At 42.4% G+C, this 20,835-nt stretch overlaps 1 protein-coding gene and 1 long non-coding RNA gene across 4 annotated transcripts in view; one reads left to right on the forward strand and one right to left on the reverse strand.

Annotated features, from left to right (window-relative positions):
* The window catches only part of LOC135099432 (uncharacterized), a 113,936-nt gene extending 97,695 nt beyond the window's left edge, over nucleotides 1-16,241 (reverse strand). The window contains exon 1 of one of the 3 annotated variants that reach the window (XR_010267947.1): nucleotides 15,721-16,241. This is a non-coding gene — a long non-coding RNA (uncharacterized LOC135099432). The remainder of the gene's footprint in view (nucleotides 1-15,720) is intronic. The other 2 variants (XR_010267948.1, XR_010267949.1) reach the window with 2 other exon arrangements.
* LOC135099421 (synaptogenesis protein syg-2-like) overlaps nucleotides 1-20,835 on the forward strand; it is a 197,630-nt gene that overhangs the window by 104,084 nt on the left and 72,711 nt on the right. The gene's annotated exons all lie outside the window — the stretch shown is intronic.

Genomic DNA, 20,835 nt, shown 5'->3' on the forward strand with positions numbered 1-20,835 from the left:
CACACACACACACACACACACACTTTCCTTTCTTGTCTGTTATTTTCGGTTTCCTTGCATCAGTCTTCTGCACCTATGCTTTCCATCTCTCTCTCTCTCTCTCTCTCTCTCTCTCTCTCTCTCTCTCTCTCTCTCTCTCTCTCTCTCTCTCTCTCTCTCTCTCTCTCTCTCTCTCTCTCTCTCTGTACTGTATCATTCCTTCACTGCATTGGCATCATCACAATGGCACCATTCCCATCTCGCCAGGTTATTTTTAGTTCCAGTTCTTCCCTCAAACTATCTTTCTCTCTGAGTGTGTCCGGCGCCACTTTGCCCTCGCCTGGACACTCTCCCAGCTCGTATTTCGCGCCTTGCAATCGTTACTCCTGCGATTCCTCTCCCGAAGATTGAGTAACACACGCGAGAGCCAGTCACACTATCACCGCTGCTCTGTCGTGGCAGTTTGTTTCCCGCGCGTCTTTGTAAATATCGTTCAACTTTTATAGTGTATGATTCCTAAGTGTCATTTTTTTCTTGTATGATCATAAGGTGAAAATGCGGCTGTTTAAACACTTTTATTTAGGTAATTGCGCTGTTTTGCTGATGTCTATTTGGTATACGTAAGACCTGGCGTTGTGGTTTGTGCTCTGGTTAGTTTGTGTTTATTAAATGTATTCTTCTTTACTTGTAGTGACAGAGCTAAGTCAGTGATGCATATTTAGCCAGTATCTCAATTTTTTTTTCTTCCCTCTGCCTTTTAGTTCACATGCACTTGCGTATCGACGGGAGATCCAAAGAAGAAAACGAAAATAATCGAAAAAAACAAACAAAAAACAAAGATACATCACGAGAGACGGAAGGTTAGTGGAAATCTTCCCTCGTATATATTTATGCATTTCCGAGACATTTATTCTACTTTTTCTACCATGGACGTGGCAACAGAGACTCCGAGTTAGGGAATGTGTCTCAGGAAGGCCATGGATCGCCCCACGCACGCGGAGGCTCCCCTTGTTTACTCCCTGAACCGGAAAAATACGGTGATGGCTTCATGCACTAAATTTGGTCGGCCTGTCAAGCGGACCCACTGCCTTTGTGCCTCTGTAGCAGTACCATTGACAGCCACCTTTGACAGCACAACCACCCGCCGAGTCCCACAATCCACTCCCCTTTCCTAGGCCCAATCACAGGTGGACCTTTCCATCCTTGTGTCCCTGCAACTATCTCTCCTCTTTCCTCTTTCTAGCTACTACATAATCCTCACTCTCCACTCCTCATTCCCTCCCGCTTCCCTTCCCGTTAGTTTCCAGTCTTCCTCTCCCAGTCCCTGTCTCTGCCTCCATTTCCTCCCTGGTGAGAACTTCCAGCCCAGTCTAATGCAGTACAAATCCAGTACAGTGTAGAAAGGTTTAGCCCAGTTTGACCCAGTTCAGTTCAGTTCAGTCCAGCCCAGTCCTGCCTGCCACTCCCTAATTGCAATGCATGAACAAAAACCCGTTTCTACCTCCAAGTCACCTTCTCTTCAGCTCTATTCAACGTCTCTCTCTCTCTCTCTCTCTCTCTCTCTCTCTCTCTCTCTCTCTCTCTCTCTCTCTCTCTAACGCAATACAATGCAGTACTAAAACACATTTATTTCAACGATATTTTTAGTGCAAGACTCTTCAGTTTCTCGAGTGCCGCTTGAATACACACACACACACACACACACACACACACACACACACACACACACACACACACACACACACACACACACACAGAAGAGAGAGAGAGAGAGAGAGAGAGAGAGAGAGAGAGAGAGAGAGAGAGAGAGAGAGAGAGAGAGAGAGAGAGAGAGAGAGAGAGAGAGAGAGAGAGAGAGAGAGAGAGAGAGAGAGAGAGAGAGAGAGAGAGAGAGAGAGACGGACAGAAAAAGAGGATGGCGAAATAAAGGAAATTAAATACACGCCATAACTTACAGGTAAATGGAATGCTGTCTTTTTTTAACAGCTAAATATGTTTTGGAAAGCTGCCATTTTCTCTTGATATACGGAGGAGGAGGAGGAGGAGGAGGAGGAGGAGGAGGCGGAGGAGGAGGAGGAAAAGAGAGAGAAGGACGATGATACTAAATGGTAATAAAGAAATATAGCAAGAGAAAGGGAAAGAAGAGAAAGCCGATAATACTGAATGATAAAACAGAAAATTGGAGGGTGACGAGGACGAGGAGGAGGAGAAGGAAGAAAACGAGAATTCTGAATATAGAAACACAGGAAAAGAACGAAAAGGAAGAATACAAATTATAGTTTCCGAAAATGCGTTTATAAATTAAAGAAAGGGAAAGAGAAGGAAGAGAAAAAGAAAAAAAATGACAGTTTTGAAGAATGAAACGAAAACATAAGAGGAGGAGGAGGAAGATAAACAAAAGAGAAGAGAAAAATCAACATACTTTAAAATATTTCTAAGGAAGAAACTCAGAAAAATATTAAACAAATATGAAAACGAGACGTACACACACACACAGAGAGAGAGAGAGAGAGAGAGAGAGAGAGAGAGAGAGAGAGAGAGAGAGAGAGAGAGAGAGAGAGAGAGAGAGAGAGAGAGAGAGAGAGAGAGAGAGACTTTCAAAAATTGTTAAAAAAAAAAGGCAGACCCTCGCATCTCGCTGCTCTTTCACAACCATAAAATTTTAACGACTCTGCATGACGCATCTTTTCTTCCTTCTCTCTCTCTCTCTCTCTCTCTCTCTCTCTCTCTCTCTCTCTCTCTCTCTCTCTCTCTCTCTCTCTCTCTCTCTCTCTAGCACCTCCCTTCTTATAGACGTACAAGAACAGAGAAAAATCAAATACAAATCAAATTAAAAAAGATCGATCATAAAACAAACCTTTAAAAACAGTAAAGAAAAAATCGAAAAAAGTAGGGAATTATAGATAGAGACACAAAGAAAGACAAAGAAAGACAGAGACAGAGAGGAAGGAATAAAGAACAAGTGCAATAAAGGAGAGAGAGAGAGAGAGAGAGAGAGAGAGAGAGAGAGAGAGAGAGAGAGAGAGAGAGAGAGAGAGAGAGAGAGATGCGCTTCTATCTTACTCGCGCAGCCAAGAGGGGCGTTTAAAGCCTCCACGGTGTAAAGGTGGCAGCGGCGGTGGTCATGTTGGGAAACCTCTGGCGATCTGGCGGCTGCTATAAAACTGCTCGCCTCTTCCCCCGCAGCTGTGACTAAGGACTGGCGTAACCCGAAGTAAAGACGAAGGATAGAGGGAAGGGGGATTGATGGGATGGGTGGATGGAAGGATGGATAGATAGTAAGATGGATGGAAGGAAGTAAAGATAGATGAATATGAAGGCTAAAAGGAAAGAGTTGTGGCCAGGTGGGAAGTTTGTAAGGAAGAAAGGAGGAAATAATGGGATAGAAGAATTGGGGGAAGGAAGGAATGAAGGAAAGAAAATGAAAGAAGGAAGGAAGGGAGGAAGGAAAGGAGGGAAGGAGGGAAGGAAAGGAAGATGGAAGGAAGGAAAGAAGTGAAGGAATAGATGAGTGAATGAATGACTGAATGAAGGAGATAAGGAAGAAAAAAAGGAAGGGAGAGAGAGAGAAAGGGAGGGAGGATTGAAGGAAGAAAGAAGAGAGAAAGGAAATGAGAGAGGAAACTGAAGGATGAAAAGAAGGGAAGGAAAGAGAAAGGAAAATAGAGAAGGAAGCAAGAATAAAGGCCTTAGATTGATGGAGGAAATCAATATCAAAGGAGAAATTAAGGAAGAAAAGATAAATGGAAGAATTAATCGAAGGTAAGAAAAAAATAAAGGTTTAAAGGAAAAGGACGGATAAAATATTGGATGCAAGGAAGGAGAGAGAGAGAGAGAGAGAGAGAGAGAGAGAGAGAGAGAGAGAGAGAGAGAGAGAGAGAGAGAGAGAGAGAGAGAGAGAGAGAGAGAGAGAGAGAGAGAGAGAGAGAGAGAGAGAGAGAGAGAGAGAGAGAGAGAGAGAGAGAGAGAGAGAGAGAGAGAGAGAGAGAGAGAGAGAGAGAGAGAGAGAGAGAGAGAGAGAGAGAAAGTGGAGACAGAGCAAGACAGAGAAATAAAAAAGACACACAGGAAAACTAGCGACCAGTGAAGGACAGGCAAGATTTCTCACTCTCAACACAACCAGAAGACGACTGTGCTTCGTACCAATGCTGGCCACAACCACCACCAGCACCACCACCACCACCACTTCCACCTCCTCCTCCATCCGCACTCTTTACTTCCTCCTCCCTTCCTCTTCCCCTTCTTTCCTAGTCCTCCTCTTCCCCACAATCCCCAAGTGGTGTGTGACTTTTATTTTAAATTCACTGTCCTCTTCCTCCTAACCTCCTCCCTAATGCAGTTCCTCTCCTTCCCTTCCTCAAAAAAATAAATAAATAAAACAGCAGGAGGGACACAAGAAAAAGGCAGCCACGGCCTAAAAACCGTCTCAAAGTCCATTCTAGTCCGCATGCAGCCTGGAGTGGAGCTAAAGAATGCAAGTCTGTCATTTGAAAACTGCGGGGAAGGGAAAGATAGCTCCGTATTCTGAAACACTTCTGCGCCGCACCTCCACTATTCTCAAAAGACTCTACGTATAATATATTTGAAGTTGCAAGAGTTTCTCATGATTTTCTTCGGTTCTAGTGACAGATTAACGAAATTTCTATATTATTTAAAGGAGAAACAGTCTTGAGAACCCGGCTAATCATCTGTGGCCATTGAAAAACTCGTGATGAGAGAACACAGTGTTTCTGAATACAGGCCATGCATCGAGGAAGCGAGACGAAACACAGATGCACTAGGCTTCAGAAGGAAGGAGGAAGTTGATACCATTTCGTCTTGATGTGATGTTAAGTTAGTCTCAGCTAGACTCCACGCGGTTCTCTGAGTGAGGGCAGCGACCGTGAAACGAGAGACCATGGGGTTGAGAATCTTGCAGAGCTCCTTGCCCTTTCCCTGCCGCCCTCAAGTGTAGTGTCTGAGGTGCCTGGAAATGTCACGTCACGGTCAGCGGTTTCCTCACGGGGAGAAATGTGCGGTCCAGAACGTGCGTGGTTCGGGGAAACGTGAAAGGAAAGGAGAGGGCAATACATTGGTTTCATGCTGCTACTAATTATGTGGTTTTTGAGGTGATTTCGTTCCTATTTCCGTCTTTTTCTATCTCTTCTGCCTGAATAATCTTTATCCTCTCTCTCCCTCTCTCTCTCATTCAGCAAATTTGGCTTGATGTTGCTTTCTATTTTGTGGTTTTTTAAGGTAATTTTGTCGCCGAGTCTTTTTCTGTCTGCCTGAATCTTGCTATCCTCTCTCTCTCTCTTGACCAATAAGTCATATATGAAAGCAAGATAAGAGTTTTTTTTACGCATCAGCAAAAGGTGTCATCAGAGCATCGTGTCTATACATTGCGAGTATCTCCTAAAACAAGATTGTTTTCGTCTACTGTCGCCCACCTCGCCTTTAAACCTCGTTCTTCTTCCCTCCTTCCTGTCCCTGTGACACCAAAGTAATTACCACCCCGTCACTGATTACATTAAAGAAGGCCCTAACAAAATAAATTATATGAGATTGCCACAAATTAATTAAGAAGTAGTTAAAGAAGACAAAGACGAAACCCTGAAACACCTAACATGTTCAAGTACCTTTACCTTAGATTAACATCCTTAAGAGAGAGAGAGAGAGAGAGAGAGAGAGAGAGAGAGAGAGAGAGAGAGGAGAGAGAGAGAGAGAGAGAGAGAGAGAGAGAGAGAGAGAGAGAGAGAGAGAGAGAGAGAGATTCGACACAACAGCAGCAGGAAAATTAGCATTGACAATAAACAAGGGAAGGTTGAAGTAGTGAGAAAAGATTACGAGAAATAAATATAACATGAGTAAGAGAAGGATGAAGTAATACAGGCATGTTAAAAGAGAGGGACAGTGCGAGATTTAACTAAAACGATAAATATCAAACTACAAGGGCAAAGAAAACGTAGAAGACAGGAAACAAATAAACTGAAGGATTATGTAAACAAATATAAGACAAGGAAAAAAACCTTAAAAGTGCCATTGTATTCAAACAGACAGGAGTGTAAAAAGCTACATAATCAGATTTAAGAACTCCAACTGAAAAATAAAAAAAACGAGAAACTGAAGGCAAAGATCCAAAAAATAAACTCTAATCAATGCTCTATTTCCACGAACATGCTGCGGCGTCAGGAACCAAGGAAACAGCTAATATGCAGCCCGGAGAGGGCGGTGCACGCGAGCAGCTACCAGCATCACCTTCCGCAAGCTGCAGGTGGAGGTGGGTGTGGCGCCGCCCAGCCAAGGTTCGATCAGATGTTCTTTGTCTCGAGACGTGTGCGTGTGGCGGAGAGGAGGAGAGAGACATGGAGGGAGGAGCGTCTTGAGCGAACGGTCGGGAAGGAGGGACGGGTAGGATGAGGAGCACGGAAGGAGGGAGGTAGGACAAGCAGGAGCGTCTTGCGTGAAAGGCGCGTGGGAAGGAGCGAGAAGGAGAAGGAAGGGAGAAGCGTAGTGGAGTCACCTTTCATATTTCCTGCCTAGATCCTGCTCTAGTTCCTGCTTCACTCAGACAGGGCAGACAAAGAAAGACAGAAAGGCAGACTGAAGGGAAACTGATGCGTAGGATTCGAACAGTTTGCTATTGGGGAAAAGAAAAAAAAAGGTCTTACACGAGCGAGGTATGGCACGTCAGCGCAACATTTATGAATTAACTATACATTTCTAACAAACACATACAAAAAAAAAACACAAGCACCATCACCACCACAACTACTACTGCCGTTTCTATTTCTAGTACTACTACAACTTCTACTGCTACTAATTCTACTATTAATATTACTACTACTACTATTACCAGACAAACGTGAAACCCAATAGCCTCCATGAACATATTCCATCACATCCCTACATACAACCTGCACGTAATATTGAAATTCTATCCTGAATACAAAACCTCATTAAAGCAGCAAGTTAGAACACAAATATGACAGCAACTCTTCCTCCACACATTGTAAAGTCGCAATAACAATAAGAACCTTGCCCGAAATGGAATAGGTTGTATACATAAGTTATAAAAGCAATTAGAAATACATTCAGTGCAGCCCACATGAGTATTGATTTCATTACGTATATATTGATCATTCTCAGCACCGGGATCTCAAAGGTTTCCTCGTCTTATCACTACACTTAACAGGCTATTGTGGAAGTTATTAGGATGCGTTCATGAGTCTAATGCAAGTTTAACAAGGATTTTGTTTCGCCAATACCAGAGAGAGAGAGAGAGAGAGAGAGAGAGAGAGAGAGAGAGAGAGAGAGAGAGAGAGAGGGAGAGAGAGAGAGAGAGAGAGAGAGAGAGAGAGAGAGGGAGAGAGAGAGAGAGAGAAAGAAAGAGAGAGAGAAATATGACTTATCATCCATCTGGGCTTTGGCAATAGTGCGTGTGTGTGTGTGTGTGTGTGTGTGTGTGTGTGTGTGTGTGTGTGTGTGTGTGTGTGTGTGTGTGTGTGTGTGTGTGTGTGTGTGTGTGTGTGTGTGTGTGTGTGTGTGTAAACTGAGGTAAAAGCAAAACCATTATCTCAATCTCTTCCAAACAAAAATATCTCCACTAACACGCGGTACAAACAAAACGCTAAGTAGCCACAAGCACTTGCCGCCTTTATACACACACTCACACACACACACACACACATACACACATACGTCTGCTTGGAGCTGTTAATAGCAATTTATATTTTTTTTCACTCGTATTAGCAAAGAAAAAACATGGAAAACAAATAAAATGATTGAATTCAAGAGTTATTATCACTGCAAATATTAGGATTACTCAATGGTAAGTATAATTTCTGGCGATCCGAGTGGAAGTTGTGGCAAAGAATTTTAATTTAGATCGCTTACTGTAGTTTCCCTTTCCTCTCAGTACTGCGCACATCAACCGGCCTTCTGTCAACTATATGTCCTGTTCTAAAGGTTAATACCCAGTTCCTCTTTTCGCCAATGGACTTTATTATGCTCGTGGGGTTTTATATGCAGAAATATTAGTACTGTACTTGCATTACAGTTTTGTACAAGTAACATTCAGATGGAGAGGAACGAAAGGGTTTGTGGAGCATATTTGTTACTGTCTTGAATTGCTGATACTGTAAAATGATTTGCGAGTAAGAATAAAAAATATGGATACGATTTACAGAAAGTAATGAAATAAAAATAATAGGTTAGTTATACTTTGCCAGAGAGACGTGGCTTATGTGTGTGTGTGTGTGTGTGTGTGTGTGTGTGTGTGTGTGTGTGTGTGTGTGTGTGTGTGTGTGTGTGTGTGTGTGTGTGTGTGTGTGTGTGTGTGTGTGTGTGTGTGTGTGTGTGTGTAACAATTTCAATACAGATACAGTTGGGGTATTGTTTGATAAAAATGAGTGAGAGGAAAGGCAATGCATCATATTCCATAACATCACGACAAAGTTAACATACGGTCCACATGTATCTATGCAAACCTTCCTAACTCTTCCGGAATCGACGTTACATGTTTGACTTTGTAATACGCATAAATAAATATCCTGATCAATATCGAATGAAACACAACTGATACCTTTTTTTTTTTCACATTCACAATTCTATAAATAAACATTGGACTGGAAGGTTACGCTGGCTCGGATGTGCAGTGCGCGAGCCAAAAAGGATCACGCAACCCAAAATTACAAGCGAGTACTTTTAAACTGTTCCATGATTTATATTTGCTACATTGGAAAAGTTGTCTGCTCACCAAATAAAGGGAAAAATATACTCCAAGCACTGTGTTCCCGGGATTATTTGTAGCCAATAAAAAAGTTACAAATACCTGCATATTTACGCAAACTGACTACTGATTAACTCTGCATGCTGACGGCTAAATCAGGTGCAATTACGATACAAAGCTCGGAGGTCGTTACTCTGAAGACCGTCTGTTTTAGAAATGCATGGACAGTAGCACCCCGATTTGCCTTTCTTTTGACTGACTTTTCTATGATTTTCTTTTTACTTTTTCTTTTTCTTGGGGAAACTGTACAGAGAATGGGCCTTTTTTTTTTTTTCTTTCTTGCCTGTTGTTCCTAATACATGAAGAGGATGCAAGACCAGATAGGAGAAGGGCAATTAAGTAAAATAACATGCTCAGAGAATCTAGTCTACACATTTCTTTCGTTGACAAGTGATAACATTGGGAGCGAGTGGTGCAGTGGTGAGATGGAAGTCGTGGTAAGTGATGGTGTATGTAATGTGACAAGTTTATGATAAATGATGAGCATTTAGTGAAGCGATGAGTGTCTCACGAAATAGTGCGTGACAGTGTGTGATAAAGTACTAAAGTGGTATATGAAGATACAGTAAAGTGTGATGATGAAGTACGAGACACGGTGATTAGTACGTGATAAAGTTAAATATGATGAAATGGTGCGTGGAATAAAGTGGTGATTGTGATGAGATGATGCATATGAGATGACATTAATGGGTAGTGTGTGATACCCGCTGCATTAGTCAGTAGAGGTAACACCATCAGCCTGCTAAATATTCACAATTTGTACTCCATTACAGGATATGAGAGGGTGAGTGGTTGATGAGAGGGCTGAGTGGTTAAGTGGGTACATGGGGTGGGGGAGAGTAGGTGAGTGCACAAGTCCAAATGATTTGTGTAAATTTAGTTAGTTAGTTATTATTATTATTATTATTATTATTAGTAGTAGTAGTAGTAGTAGTAGTAGTAGTAGTAGTAGTAGTAGTGGTAGTGGTAGTAGTAGTAGTAGTAGCAGTAGCAGTAGTAATATATTCATCATCAAGAGACAGAAGTGTTTAATTCCCAGTCCTTTACTCTTAAGCCCCAAATTCATACGAGTTCCCAAAACAAATTCAGACTTAAATTAAAGCACCATTCTTCTCAACCAAACCTGCTATTCATCCCTCACTTTATCTCCACCCTCCACAATACCGCAAAAAAACTCAACAAATATTTAAGCCCTGACACTCAAAATAGCTAGGATACTGCACAGCTGAAATATGAAATAACAATCTCCTCACTGCCTCAATGACCACACTGAATTATCTCTTGGACGTTAAACTGAACACATTATTCCCAACACGAGCAAAATACCAAGTAGCTCAGAAATATAGTTTAGCGGCACATTAGCTGCAGGAATAGTTAATGCAGGGCTCCTTATCAAGCCCTTAACTCAGGAAGTGTATGGCGCCGTACTTCCTGTTAACTACGCTCTTCATATTAGACATTTTCAGTCCACGGTCCACAGCTTACAAAACTCAATTAGGAATATGTTATGCGTTCCTTCCTAAACTCAGCACCACGTAAACTACTGGAAAATTACATCTTAAAAAGGACCTCCAAATGGCTTCTTATGTCACCCTCTCTTTTTCCACTATATTCATTCCGTTCCCCCCCACGCCGTCCCCGCTCCTAAAGGCCGGTGCCTCAAACTGGTCCTAGCTGCCAAGGAACGCGCACACACTAATTATTCGTATTTTCAACCTCATTCCCTTGACAAAGTCAATATTCAAAGGACAGTGAAATAATTTGTCAGATTTTTCCCCTTTGTCAGTTTTTCCCTTTTGATGGTGTCGACTCCTTGTTACCCTTTTACTGTGATATGCATCTAATACACAACATTAAAACCAATGTGCGGAGTCTTTATAATCATCTACAAGAAAGAAAGCGATTAAAAAGAACATATTTTGCAATTACAAGGCAGTACAATATCTGAAGGTGGCTGTAGAACAAGAGGATATCTCACATTGGATAGAAATTAAAGATTTGTCAAACATCAGTGAAAGGGTTAATTGTCACTAGAAACACGAACCCATCCTGGAACACCTCCATCGTTTCCATTAGTGCCTGTTAAACGTAGTAGATTGACCGATTAATTCAAAAGAAAAAAACAAAAAGAAAGGCGCAGCATACAAGATGTTTTGAAGACCTTTATAACATTTACTAATGCCTGTTGAAAGTCGTACGTAGATATAAAATATATTGAAGACCGCTATCCTTCCAACTGCTTGTTAAAAGTAATGTAAGATGTAGAGAATACAGAGCTAGCAAAAACAACTAACTTTCCTCCAGTCTTCTGAAAAACATCTCACGGTCGACATGGTTCGTTTATTACGGACTTTTCTACTGCACTTATTCCCATTTTCTCTCGTATCGTGATTACTTCCCCCCCAAAAAAATCTTTATGGTTACTGAGAGAGAGAGAGAGAGAGAGAGAGAGAGAGAGAGAGAGAGAGAGAGAGAGAGAGAGAGAGAGAGAGAGAGAGAGAGAGAGAGAGAGAGAGAGAGAGAGAGAGAGAGAGAGAGAGAGAGAGAGAGAGAGAGAGAGAGAGAGAGAGAAAGTTGCTTGACTAAAAGTTATTTATATCAAGTGATCCAAATAAACACATCTTGTCATTGAATTCTCTAGTAAACTATATGAGTGATAACATAATGGGATACCTGTCTGATTTACACACTACAGACTGAAGCAGCAAATATCAGACGACTCTTTTACCATCACAAAACACTAACCTACGCATACTCCATCACATCTCACAACAATGGTTAACGCTTCCATTTGAACATATACAATTTAATAGTTTTGTAGGTCTTCACAGCCGTCTCGTACACACACACCAAGCCTGGATCAGTGCACAATAAGTTATAATTACCTGAACGCTTGTTTGTTGTCTGTGCCTTACCACCTAATCTACATTACGTTATCAAGAATGTTATCATAGAATTACATTAAGTGCTACATCACTATCAGTAATATTACCTTACCATTACGTTATCAATCTTTAATGGAAGTCTTCTTGGTTTTATACCGTCACTGGTCATTTTCTTGGTAATTCTCACCAATTTTGTCATTATGAATAAGAAAATATATTCAAAACAATTTCAAGAATTATCATATCATATGCTGTGAATTCCTGCCCTGACTTCAATCTCCCATTTCTCCTTTATTTTCACGTTTCATCGAATAAATCATACGATAAATATATTGCTGATAACATAAACAGAAAACGATCATTTGAAAAACCTCACCAGAACATCACAACACCGTCCCATGAATCTCCATCAGAAACAGAAGCATCTGTTGGTTATATTCCCTTCCCTTTTTCATTACATTTATTCCCCCGGTTTCATCGTATTAACAGAAATATATTGGCATCAGTACGAGTGGCCGACAATTATTTGAAGAATATCATCAAATCATCGGCATTGTGAATCTATCGGTATTCTCTGCTCGTTCTGTTATCCAATGCCTTTTTTTTTCTTAATTTATCCATCTGCTCTTCTAGATTGTATCATATTAACAGGATTACACACAATGGAAACGCGATATGCGCTGACGATTTAATATATATATTTTTTAACATTAATCCCTGCTGGAACTATTATCTTTTTCCTTTTTTCTCCTTATTTCACCCGTCCCCCTTTCCAGTTTCATCATGCTAACAGAACTTTACACATTGGTGACGCGATAAGACGCTGACGACTTGAGGAAACAAATCTTCAACAGTGATTTCTTAACTGGTTCTGTGACTCCATTCCCCTCTTTTTTTTTCATTACTTAATCAATCCCCGTCCCATCCTTCCTTTTCATTACTCAGTCCATCTCCTGGCCCCTTCTTTTCCTTGTTTTTTTTTCATCACTTAATCCATCCTCAGCCGCGTCCCCATCCTTTCTTTTCATCATTCAGTCCATTCCTTTTCTAGTTTCATTATTTTAACACAAGTATACATATTGGCAATGCGGTGAGAGGCTGCCAATTTGAGGAAACGAGTAATAAATCTGCAACAGTAATACTCCCTTCGTTGATTCTGTTACCCTTTCCATTTTTTCCTTAAATTACCGGTTCTCTCTCTAATTTCATCACTAACAAGAATACATATATTGGTAACCTGATGAGAGGCAGACAATTAAGGAAGCATGTTATGAATCTGTAACCGTATTCTCTTCACTGGTTTTATTTACCCCATTTTTTTTTTTCCTTTACATTACCAGTCCCCTTTCTAGTTTCATCAAGCTAGTCCCCTTTTTAGTTTCATCAAGCTAACACGAGTATGCATTATATTGGCTCACGATTTGAGCAAACAAAGTAATGAACCTCTAATCTCTGCACTGGCTCTATAACCCCCCTTTTTTTTTTCCTAATTTATACATCTGCGATTTTTTTTTTTTTTTTTATCATGCTATCACGAGTATTGGTACGTATATATTGGTAACGCGATGAGAGGATCCCAATTTGAGGAAACAAGCAATGAATCTCTAACAGTAATCTCTCTACTGGTTCTATTATCCCTTCCCTCCCCCATCTTTTTTTTTTTTTTTCATTACTCAGTCCCTGCAGTTTTATCCTATTAACAGGAATATATTGGAAGTACGATGAGCGGCCGCTGTTCCTCCCTTTCCGCGTGTGGCTGACTCTCCCTCCACCATGGCCAAGGGAATAAATAAAGTGATGTCCTGCGCGACCTCCCCGGCGCCCAGGCCATTACTGACCCCGATTCCTGGATGGAACAAGATGATCTCACTGCTAAAATATTGCAAATTGGAGAATGTTTCCTGCGGTAATTCTCTCTCTCTCTCTCTCTCTCTCTCTCTCTCTCTCTCTCTCTCTCTCTCTCTCTCCTCTCTCTCTCTCTGGTAATATATACGAGAGAAATGGACAAGAAGAAACAGGGAGCGAGCAATAAGATGCAACGCGTGGGTGCACATCAAGACAAGACGAGAGGGACGCGAGAAGGAAGTGGCCGCCACACCACCAACACTCTTAATGCAGTGAAAACGTCCATAATCTAGTTACCCGAGACAAAGCGAGAACAAGTGGTGCTAAATGAGAGAAAAGGCGACCAACAGTGTACACAGCGGAGCAGAGTAACTGGGCTGTGAGGAAACGGTGGTGATGGTGGTGGTAAGAATGGAGGTGGTGAAGATTGGTAAGGGAACAATTATAGTGGTGATGATTGTGTGGTAATGGTGGTGGTGGTGGTGGTTAGGAAACAATAATAGTGGTGGTGATGGAGAAACAGTACTTGGTAGTGGGGTAGTGGAGGAACAGTAGTGGTGGTGCTGGTGGTTGTGGTAGACGGTGGTGGTGGCGATAAAGTACCAGTAGGGTTGGATGAGCAGTGAGGGAAGAGCGGCAGGGAATGGCCTCATGGGGAGAGAGAGGGAGGGAAGGAGAGGCACACTCGTGGGAACAGCCTAGTAACTAAACTTACCTTTTTCCTTCCTGGCCACGTAGGTACGAATACCTGAGTACTCAACAACTTAACATTCAAAGCAACCTTTGAAGAAAAAAATGATCTTCAAAGCACATAAAATACATCAACGGTATAAAAAAAAAAATACACGACAGACTAATACTACACGACACGACTAAAAAAAATACACACTGTGAAAGTAGAAGCAAATATAGTTATCTAGTTTTCCTACTTAACAGGCACAGCAAACGCTCGCAATGAATGCCATGCCGGAACACCTCAATAAGACTGTATAACCAAACCCATTGTAGCGCAGCTGTGAATGTTCGATCGGGGCCATTTAAGTGTAACGCGAGGGCTATTTAAACCATTCAAGTGTCTAGACGTGGCGGCGGTCAGCTTGGAGGGGGGGTATGAGAGGGAGAGGGGACCATAGGAGCATCCATTCCCGGAGTGTGGGGGAGGCCGGGTCACGCTCCCGCTATTAACCTGCTAATAGCCTCACTCCTACTGCTTCGCGCGGCCTAAGAGGATTGCATCAAATTAAATCATTGTCAGTTCATGTGATTAAAGCAAATACCCTAAGTTGAACTGTGACGGCAAGTGACAGAATTAGCCTTGCTCGTGCGGCGCGAGAGAGACCGGGAGAGAGAGGGGAATGGGGAGCGAGGGAGACTGGTGTAGAATTACTGAGAAACTGTTAATGGTCTAGTTATCCTAAATATTTTGTTTGACTTACAAGTGTTCCGAGCATACCACTGCCTTACTAAGCTCACGGGAGAGGGAGGAGGTAGGAGAGGATGTGGTGAAAAACTGATGGCGTGGTAATTGCCTTAGTTACCCTAAATATTTCGTTTTATCCAAGTGTTCAGAGCATTGCACTGCCTTCACTACACTCACGGTGATTCACTTGTGCAGTAAAGACTATCACCTAATCTTTTATTCTCCCAGACCCGTTCTCTCTCTCCAGCTCCTCTTTTTCCGTTCGCTCATCCCCGCCCCCTATCATTCACGTGCAGGACCACTGAAAGCACGCAACGTAATCATATTATTCCTTATTCCTCAGCCATCCCGCGGTTAATGCTGCAAAATAGTGGTCAGCAGCTTCCTCCTATTCAACTAATAAAATTACAAAAAATATCATAGCTTTTACTGTGAAAATACTTAAAGGAAAGGTAGTTGGGTGGTTAAGTGGGGGAGGATTGGTGGACGAGAGGGAGAGTGACGGGCTGGGTATGGTGGGTCAGCGGAACAGCCACCTTGCGGAACTACCCGTCACTAAGCACGTAACCACTACTAACGTGTTTAAAATAGACGAAACTTTTACATATTTTCACATGTTACTCTGAACACACACACACACACACACGCACACACACACACACACACCAGTAATAATAAAATCCCAGCGGCACCAAGCCTTGTCCTGCCGCCACCTTCCCGCAACAGTCCCACAGTAGACTCGTCGCGCCGCCACGCCTCATCAGCTCATAGAATATACTCAAGACGCCTCCCGAGGGTGTCAGGGGCGGCTCATCACTTACTTGGCATAGCAAGGGGCGTCCAAGGGAGGGGAGGCGGCAGGTTAGGCGGACAGGTGGCGGAGGAACACGCACACTGACGTCCCTCGAGGTTTCTGGAATCTTTCTGTGGCTGAACATGAAAGCCGTGAGAGCCCTCTGGTGGCCGCCAGTAGCACAGCTTGGGCCTCCTTTCATCATCTCGATATTTTGTTATTGCTCTCATACTGATACAGCGAACATTATAAGGAATTAAACTTATTTTGTGAAATTTCAGAGTGTAATATTATGAAAAGGATAGAACAGAACCTCTGACGAACGCCTCTCTGCTAAACTGCGGCGCTGTTCATATTCACCATGTTTATATGAAGAAAAAAAAAAAAAGTGAAAGGACGAAAGGTGACATCCAACACTTGTTTGATGACACCGACATGGTCGGGAAATTAGTCCCACTTATTTTTCCTCCTATGTCGGAAATACAGACGAGTGGTAAAGGCAAGAACTGCACCAGATCCAAAGAACAAACAAGTCACCTGCTAAATAATACAAGGACGCGCCGTCACCTCGGGACAGAGTACAGGGACAGGACACGCGAGAAACAATGCCCAGTGATTTAAGGGACGTCTGCCACTCATTTCTCTATTGCTCATTCCGCTTCCTTGTACACGTCAAAATACATGGAAAGTACAAATAGGGGTGATGGATTGCAGAGAAAGAGGTTTACTGCAGTTTTCTTCTTCTTTTCTCCTTTTTCTTCTTTTTCTTCTTCTTATTATGATGATGATGATGATGAATGATGATGATGATGATGATTATCGTAGTAAAGAGAATCGTGACATGGATATGAATAGCGCGAGTAATGTTATTTTTTCTGAGACTTGCATTTCAGCGCGTAAAGAATGACAATATCTAGTATGGTTTAGATATCCGGGTGGTTAACGAGCCGGTTATTTTGTCAAGTGTGCTGTGTGCGAGATAACACAGCCAGCCTCCTTCATAATACTGATGGGTGAATACAGTGCACTCCCTCAGAAAGCTGGTGGTGGATGAGAATGCTTCAGACTCATTCAGTGCCTATCTTCTAATATCACAGGCTGCGGTGCGGTGTGGTGTGTGGCAGGAACTAGGGGGTCTGCATGTCGCGACTCACACCACGTTCCATTATCAACAAAACGAATTGATTTGTGCTACTCCTGCACTCAGTAAAGTCAGTGACATCACAACAGGTGCAGCGCTTAAACTAAACCACACCGGTGCCATCTCAAGGTGTGTTGTGATAGTGTTGTATTGTTTAGGAGGCAACTTGTTATTCATATCTTCTGTGTTGGTTACTCTGACTGAGATCAACGCTGAAAGAGGCATTAGCGTTGTAATCAAGAGGACCGCGTGGCTCTGTAGTAGAATGCTCAGTTCGCTGCTTTAATATAATTATAATACAAGTTTGACCTTCAAGTTGTTGCGAGAGGCAGCCGTCTCGTTACCCTACCCTGGGCCTTTTGATCTCACTGCTAAGACGCCGTGACTGATTAAACTATTATACAGTACTTCACTAGGAGTGTGAATAGTGGCCTGGCGCTTTGTTGCTGTATAATCATCTATTATTGTGGGATGAACTGGAGCATCCACAACATATGACAACTTATGTGTCACCGCTCTGCATCATTTTATTGGTATCTCGTAATAATTAATTATCTCATGATTAATAGTTTGAGAAACTAATAAACATTTTAATGTTCTTCCAAATAAATAATGAGTGAAAATACTCCGATCTTTTGTCTACACATGAAGATGTGTATTGCTACATGACACGTTAATGGTTGGAAGGAATAACATTATGCATGTGTCTATTAAGGCCAGGAAGAGGCACCAGCACTGAGGAATGGTTACGCATATTCTCAAACACCGACTTCCTATTAACTTTGAATGAAGCGAAGCATGAGTCGAGACAAGACTGTTTCGTGCCTGCCGTCATCCTCTCCCCCGTCACACCCCACACCCACATGACGTCAGGCTCACTGTTGTCAGAACTAATGCGATGGAGTTACAATCCGCCACTCGCAAGCTCACTTCCTTTCTAGAACAGCTGTGAGTTAATACAGTAAGTGCCACCTCGACGCAGTGGCGAGCTGTTCCCAGGTTTGCCGTATCGTGGAATTTCGTCTGCTGGCGTGGAAATATTGTGACATCTGGCAACTGAACGTGGAATAAATAACCTAACCTAACCTAACCTAACCTAACCTAACCTAACCTAACCTAACCTAACCTAACCTAACCTAACCAGGCAGTTCACAAATTGCCTGAAAAAATAAGTCACTTTACAAATTGTCTGGATTCAGGTATTGACTGTAACATATATATATATATATATATATATATATATATATATATATATATATATATATATATATATATATATATATATATATATATATATATATATATATATATATATATATATATATATATATATATATATATATAATAGTAAAAGTAACGTTAGCTTCATGAAATTAGCATACGTTTCCCCTTTTATATTACGTAGAGGATTCCACGAAGGTGCAGAATAATATTCTACACCTGACATGATGCTGATATGATAGTAAAATACGGACTGTGTTTATCGCCTGCTCAGAGTGAAAGGTAAAAGCGTAAAACAATCCATAAAAAGTAAAAGAAAATATGCAATGCCACATCACTAGCAGCTGAGAAAAACAGACAGAACTGAATTGGTAACATTCGGTACGCCACACAGTGTTGTGTAGAAATTATGTTCCCTGCCCATCGCAACCAAGAAGACGAACAAGATAACTACCATGAAAAAACAAGTTTGCTAAAAAAAAAAAAAGGTTCTCCTTCTCCACATAGCACTCAGTACCTGAGTCTTACCTCACACGGATGGGATGAAAGCAAAACAACGCCCTCCACTGCGGAGTGTTTGTGGCTCAAGTACAGTAGACAGGAGCCACTACGTCCACCAGGCTCGCAGTGATTGTGGTTGTCATGGCACCTCCTCCAGTTACAATTCAGTGCCATGACCACCTCACCCTCGCCACAGCCGCCTCTCCACTCCATAATTGCCCTCATTAGCGAGTCCGGTTGCCTTGCATGCCCCCTGACACTGACTCCCCCTGCCGCACTCTCCGCTATTAATTACGCTCGTCACGCCGCACTCACCGCCACTCGTCGCCCCTTCCTTGTCCCACGTGAGATGCCTCGCTGTAATTGCTGCAGAGGGGGCAAGCGCACCTGTAGCTTGGGTGCATGCTTCTTTTATTGTTCCACAGGCAAGTGTTAGCGCTTCCACCTGTCACCTGCAGCGCCTCCAACACGTCAGTTCAAACCAAGGAAACTAAAGACTTGTTCATTTTCTCTTATTTCCTTGCTTTAAACCCTCCCTGTTGGTCTCCTCATTTTGTCTCGCCCTCTTGTCAGACAGAATTTTGATCAATAAAGTGTTTAAGGTTTCATTCACTAAACCCAAGTCTACTACGCAGACATAAAACTTCTATAGCTGTGAAATTTAGCATCAATGAACTCTTTAACATGTCCTTCGTTTAAAAAAAAGTCTTTTATTGCCTATCCTCATTTCTTTTATTTATTTATTTATCTTTATTTATTTATTTTTTTTTTTCTGTTGCACTGCCAGTTGTCACTCCGCACTGAGATGTGTGGCGGCGGCAGCCTCGTGGTGAGCGCGGCCATCACCTGCTGGACATGTGCGCTGAGCGTGTTGGGCGGTGGTGAATGCCAAGGGGAAAGACTCAACGCTGCAGCCATGGATCGTTGTTTATACGTCACCGATCGCGTCCACTTGTTTACTTACTGACTATTCTCTGGCTGGAGTCCTGCAAGGCGCGATGGTGTGCGAGTCCCGGCCCGCAGTAAAATTGACGTGTTTAAGGTGTTTATGAAGGTAAAGTCTTCCATGGTTGGCTGTGAACGATGACTCTCTCTCTCTCTCTCTCTCTCTCTCTCTCTCTCTCTCTCTCTCTGCAAGGGATGTATTCCAAACCCTATCCTTTATCAATGTTCCCATCAACGTATATACATACATGGATGCATACATAAATACATATATACTTACAAAAGGAAAATATGTCTGCCAGTCTTTTCTAACAGCTCATGTGATTTCAAGGCCTCTCGTGGATTACGTCGAAATAATAAATAAGAAATAACTGAAAAAAAATTGAGAAGTTTACTGTAAAATGGCCCTACCATCCGCCCTTGCTCATAGCCACCAGTACCACCACCACCACCACCACCACCACCACCCACCACCATCATTAATACCAACACCAGGACCACACCCAACAACTTGCCACCTTTACTGTCCCTAGTGCACAGTTAATCATTCCTTCTACAGACCTTCCTTCCTTTGTTCCAGCCTGCACCACCACCACCACCACCACCATCACCACAACCAGCACCACCTGTCATCTCCATCTCCACCCAGCCACGCCTTCCACCTAACCTCTCAAATTTTTCCACCTCCCGTACTACACCACCACTAGCACCACCAGCCATTTCGTCTTCACAGCGGAACTCCCTCCGTCTCGGGATTTCTGTATTGAAGCGTTTAAATTTGTCACCGCCCCGAGCAATTCTCCAGAAGCAGCAGCAGCAGCAAGCAGCCTCGAGCATCCACGGGCGGAAAAATCGTGGTGCTTTGGGATTTCCCGAGAATATCGCACTCAATGGAGATATTACTCAATACTGCAGAACCTTATCCCGCCTGTCTTCTTTTCCCCTCTCTTTCAAGGCGCATATTGATTTGACGACTCACTGCGCTTCTTCTATTTATACTTCGTCTGTCTGTCTGTCTGTCTGTCTGTCTGTCTTTATCATCGCCTTCAATCGGAAAGTTGTATGTGGAAATAGTGTTTTTTTTTTTCTGAATGTGTGATTTGAAAATGCATGTTCGTTTCCTTTCAGTTATTCAGAGAGTGTTGCCTTTCATTCACATTTTTCAAGTTCTAGTTCCAGAAATACTCCTGTAGCTTTAAAAGACAAAATCAACCATCAATTTTCCTTTTTTTTGTGTACCCATACGTGCATTTTTACTGTTTATAAATGTTCCTCTAAGCAGTAGATGGTTTAAAGAGGAAGTTCTGAATCCCTCCACAACTTGGGGTCTGCAGT

Source organism: Scylla paramamosain, chromosome 4 (genome assembly GCF_035594125.1).
Source record: "Scylla paramamosain isolate STU-SP2022 chromosome 4, ASM3559412v1, whole genome shotgun sequence".
Lineage (NCBI taxonomy): Eukaryota > Metazoa > Arthropoda > Malacostraca > Decapoda > Portunidae > Scylla > Scylla paramamosain.